Raw genomic sequence first — 5,683 nt, 5'->3', positions numbered from 1 at the left:
CTGATAGCGTGGGTCAGTGGTCACTTTCTGGCATGACAGACTCTATAAAATCAGTAGAAATGACCAAGGAGTCACTGCTATGCCTATCGGAAGAGGCTGAGCAAGACATTTTTGTCAAAATATAATCTAAGATTCCAACATTCTCAACTTTTATAGGTAACCTAAATTTCCCCAATTTCAAATTTTGAGCTTTTTCCAAATAAACATTAGCATTGAGAGCCTCGTTAACCACAACAGAATACTGAATTACAGGTGTGGGGTTGAGGATAATGTTAAGGAAAAGAATACTGTCATTCTTATGAACCACTGTCCAAAATTTGCCCAAATCAAAAAACCTTAGCTTTTCTCCAAGATCCGCTAAGCTTAATATCGATCTCTCTTGGTTCATATATCTCCTTCTCTCTGATGCTATCCTCCACCGCCTTTTCCAACGCGGAAAATTCCCTCGCCTTCCTCCGTTTGTCTGGACTCTCCCGTATGTTTTCCTGGGAAGATGGGGCAATTTGGAAGTACGGATGGGACAGCTCCAGGTCTAAGGCGTGGCCATTTCAGTGGTGCAGAGAATACTCTGCCCTGTCCTATCATCGTACTCCTCAACTTCACGAACAATGTCATGAGGAGCGAAATGCTCTTCACACACCTGTAGAAGTGATGCAATTACCGTCAGGTCTCAATACAACAATCAAATTTAAAATTTTACATATTAACTCTCATATTAAAAATAGAATAGCTCACTTCCTTGAACAGCATATTTTGGAATACTCTTTTTTTATTTTAAAGAATTTCTAATTCTCTAATCTAGTATATTTTGCTATTCTATCTCTCGTATCTTTCATTTTTAAGCTTGACAAAACTAGTGTGCATGGGCACCAATTACAACACTATTTGTTTAACTATGAATTATTGTGCATTGTGACTTATAGGAAATAATAAGAATTGGTCAACCTAATAGGAGTCATGACTAAATAAAATCTGATGAATTGCCCCACTTGTTAACCTGTCTTTTTAACTAATAAGCAATAACTTTTCCCTCGCTGCGATCAATACGAAAAGTGTCCCAATTAAACAAGAGTGATTAATAAGTGCTACTGTAACTAATTGAAGTATTTCATAATTTCGTAAATTTTATCACGGCTGGATTTATTATATTTGGGAGTATTTCAGTAATGACTGGTAAAATTGGCAAGCAAGACTAAATTGATACTTTTGGACGCCACCAAACAGTAAAATGAAAACAATTCACGCAATTCCACGCACAGGAAATTTTGGACTACTGTTAATTAAATTAAAATAAATTCTACTTCAGATTAATGGATTAATTGATTAATGGTACAGAGCCGTATAAAAGTATTTCATTTTAACAGTGGCATACAAACAAAGCCCTTTGTTTATATTGATGTAATTTCACCATGACTGTGCTTTCTTTACTTATAAACAACCTTTCAGGGTGCGTTCGGGGAGCTCACTTTTTGCGCTGATAGCGCGCTATTACCGTTCGGGGAGCTCGCTCACGGCGCTGTGAGCGAATTCGTGTCGTCATTATTTGATAGCGCCGACGTCATTACTTCGTGCTTTCAACCGTAGCCACCGAGAGACAAGGCCTGAGCAACCAGCCGTGACGTCACGACGAGAAGGGTTAGATTATTGCCACTCGTCGTTCGCTTGAACGATCGCAACTGGAGTGAACGCAATTCTTTCTAATTAGATAGTAGAATTCCTTCGCATTCACTTTGCTACGTTAAAATATTTACCATAAGTATTTCAGGTTTACTTTATGCAGCTCTTAGGGCCGTATTTTTAAACAATACTCTTATCGCCGGAGTGGGATGAGAAAGAGTTGTATCTCCACCTACTATTCGCAGTCAAGAACGTTCCTACAGCAACACCAAACTCTTCCTCTTCGAAGTAGTGGGTGTTGAGTTGATCGCTGAAATTCTCATATCTACGTCATGCTTTGTGTGACGTTTGCTGCCCACAGTTCATTGCGGCAAGAACGCATCAACAAAAAGAAGATCGCTTTTATTAATAAAACTGGAGGACAACAAGATGGACAGGCTTACAAGGGAAGAGACGAAGTTGTTGATTGGCGTCATAACTAGCGTCTGGAGGTGTTGGAAAGCAAGAAGACGGATGCATTATGGAAGGCGAAGAAGGCGAGAGCCTAGTTGAATGTGCAGGACGAATTTAATTCAAACGAATTTGTTCGGAAGGTAAGTATGTTTGTTTGGAAGTATGATGGTGATAAATGCATTGTCTGATAGTTGAAAAGATTTTTGTTTCAATGAACAATTAATTATGAAAAATGGTTGCTGACTGATCGCTAACTATTTATCAAAGTCATAATTTTAAAACTATCTATAAATTCGGAGACATTTTCATGAAGAGCCATTCTGCGATTGCGACTATCCATGCTCGGCAGTTCGCGAGACAACTTGCTCATTTTCAACAAAAATCTAACATAACTCGTGTAAGTCTGTTGGTAACATCGACGTAGCTCATTCTAGGTTCGTAGCTAGTTCATTGGTTTTGGGGTTTAAAAACCGGTGAAAAGCTATAACTTTTTTTTAGATTCTTTGCTGAAATCCTCATAAAGTGCACTTTGGTGGTAGATTGCAAAAAACCTTCGTGATTATGTCGCGGCCAGAGATTTTCCACGAAACGTATTTCCCTTCATTTCCAATACAAGATTAGACGTGATTCGCGCCATGCGATACAAGTAAATCTTATTTTCCTGCGCCGAAATCAAAAGCTTCACAACAATAATTCCAAGTTAATGGAATGTTAATGGAATTATTATTGTGAAGCTTTTGGTTTCGGCTTGTAGCGGCGGGGTAGGGGTAACAATTAAAACGACTCCGCAATGGTGGCGGAGTTGCTGTAATTGTTATTTAGTGGCAAAGTAAATAAATTCGTGAATATACGTAGTGTACGTGTAGCATTATCAATTGTGGCTGTAGTGATGGATATTTATTTTTGGTTTGGTTACAAGTCCAGTGATATATTTTGTCGTAAATCTCAATGTAACGGATAATTTTTCTATCTCACAGCGTACCGCCAAGCAATTGAGGAAGAGTTGCGATAATATCAAGATGAGGAAACGGGAAGAGCTGGCGAATGAAAGGCAGGAGATGATGAAGAGTGGTGGCGGACCAATGACACCCACCAGTAAGGAAGATTTGCCACCAGAGATGGAAATAGCCTCGCCGTCCGTCTCCTACTCTCCGGCGAATGCTGGGGACTCTGATGCGTTGGCGGTCCCTAGCGTTTCCCCGGTGGGTAGGGATGGGACCTTGGATTGTTTGCTTCCTCTCAACATTTCTGAGATATCAGGCAAGTTGATTAAAAAAACGGGTATGTTCCTATCATTATTAAAGGGAATTCCTTAGTGTTGCACTGAGATTATTATCAAGTAAAATATTATCATGTTGCATCTGTCAGTCAAAAAATATAAAATGTGTACAGTACCATGATTGTGCTTAAAGGAATACAACTTCGTTAAAGAGAAATTGACCTGCATCATACTAGCCTTTGTGTATTGTGTGGTTATTTTTCTGTGACCTTTATAAAATGTCATTGCATATCCAATATAATCATCATGGTTGAAGTTAAGTTGAGTTACTTGATGCTATTTCCAGGAATTATGTCACATGATTTTCATTAATCAACGTTATACTTTCTTATTTTTCCTCTGAGTTAAATGACCACCATCGAGAGGAAGCATACACTCCGAGGATGCAATCTGCAGGGACTTCTTGCAGTACAAAAAGGGCATAATTAATCAGGGAAGCGGCCATTGAGAAGGAGATGGAGGCTAGGCTGGGACTCATGGCATCTTACAATGAAAAGTAGGATGCCATCCAGCGGATCCGGAAGAGGGAAGCGGAGATTGCTTGTGCTATTAAGGAGCAGGAACTTGCCAATGCCAAGGCTGCTGGAAACATCATCCATATGGAGGAGGAATTTAAGAAGTGTATCCAAGGCATACAGCTTCAAACAGAGGAGACGAAGTTGAAGCGTGTGGTATTTGTTATGATATATTTTGCTTGGTGTTGCTTGTGCTTTCATTTTAAAATTCTCCATTATCTTGATGTTTTTAAAGTCATTAGCAAATGATTATCTGACAAAGGTTATTCAGGGAAAATATATTCATTGCAATTACCTAATTTTAGGGATAATGAAAACAAAATAAATGTAGTTAGAAGTTTGATGCACGTTTCAGTTTGAGCCTCTGCAGAATAGGCAAATTAGTGATGGGAATTCAAACTTAAAATACTGGTACTAGCCTTAGGCTCAGTTTATGGAGGCTTTCAATTTTGAAACCCAGTGTGATAAAATTGAATCCATGCAATGCTCTTTGAAATGAATTATTACAAATGAAGATATTAAAAGCATGCGAATGATCATTGTGTTTGCATATGGATATTAAGGTATAATGCATGCTTTGAGAGACCTAATTATGCCTGTATTATTGCATGGAGCTTATATGTATCATATGCTTATATGCCACTTCTTTGCAAGCTTTCAGATACTCCTCTATGAATTCCTCCTCTTCCTTGACATTGGTCAGCTCCTGCTCCTGCTTCTCTCTCCTGGGCTGCTGGATACCTCGATGTCATGAAAGATGCCATAACTCTGCTGCCTGCTTCTATGCCTTAACCTGAACCATTTCCTGTGGTGATGGTGCCCTCTCTGTAACTGGAATGAGAACTTCTGCACCTGCATGGCTTTTCCCCGCCTTCATTACTCCTGCCTTTCATAAGCCATATCCCATCTCTTCCTCATCTAATTCTGCACATCCACCTAGCAATTTTGCCTTTTTTGCATTAGATTTTGCATCGTCTTCTTGCTATCGGAAATGTGTTTTGTGATTTTAATTTCAGTGCCAGCCAACAACTTTGTTCTTCCTTAGTAAATTTCTCTTGTTTTTGTAAATGTGTTTAATTTTCATTTAATAAAGCTAAATTCAATTGAACCTGTATAATGTTATTTAGCTGCATTTCCCAATCCCTATATATGTATATCTTTCTTTCAATCTTTTCAGGTAAAATGATGACATAGGTAAAGGCAAGATGTAATGTAGTATGCATTCTTTTCATACAGTGAGTGGTCAACATCAAACGTGCAGTATGAGGTTCAAAATGAAGCAATTTTTTGGATAATTTTAACATGTTGGTGAAGGTAACACGAACTAATGGTTGGAAAAACTTTCGTTTAGCAAATTAAGTGAGTAATATTTATCTTAACGTGTAAGTTATTACTGCCTCCAGGTCAATCATTGCTGCTTTATCAATTTTATAGTTGCTTTCATGTAAAATTGTAAAAGACGTTTATTCATACCACCCATGAGTGAAAATAATTTAGTACTAATCAAGTAGTATGCTTGAACAATTCCACTAATTAGTAATTTCACTGCTTACTCAAGGCATTACTGCCTTTAAAGGATCAAAGTTTTTTAAAATTCCATTTTATATTTTAAGTAGTATCAGTCACATATATCAATCGTCACTGAATATGAAGGTTGATTGAGTATGCCTGCGGACTTGATTCTCCTATGTACTAGTGTTCCATTGCTGACATAGAATTCCTTATTTACATTCTTGATTACTTGCTCCATGTTGTAAGATATTAATAGCCAATTCAGAATATGAATAACAGGGGTAGGCCTTCCATTACCTTACTCTGT

The 5,683-nt window shown here is 38.1% G+C and overlaps 1 long non-coding RNA gene across 1 annotated transcript; it reads left to right on the top strand.

Moving 5' to 3' along the window:
* Positions 1–1,961: 1,961 nt before the first annotated feature.
* Positions 1,962–4,972, top strand: LOC124173257. The gene is made up of 2 exons (XR_006868481.1): positions 1,962–2,210; positions 3,048–4,972. It is a non-coding gene; the product is annotated as an uncharacterized LOC124173257 (long non-coding RNA).
* The last annotated feature ends 711 nt before the right edge of the window (positions 4,973–5,683 follow it).

This window comes from Ischnura elegans, chromosome 1 (genome assembly GCF_921293095.1).
Source record: "Ischnura elegans chromosome 1, ioIscEleg1.1, whole genome shotgun sequence".
NCBI classification, from domain to species: Eukaryota; Metazoa; Arthropoda; class Insecta; order Odonata; family Coenagrionidae; genus Ischnura; species Ischnura elegans.
This window is presented reverse-complemented; position numbering and strand designations above follow the sequence as displayed.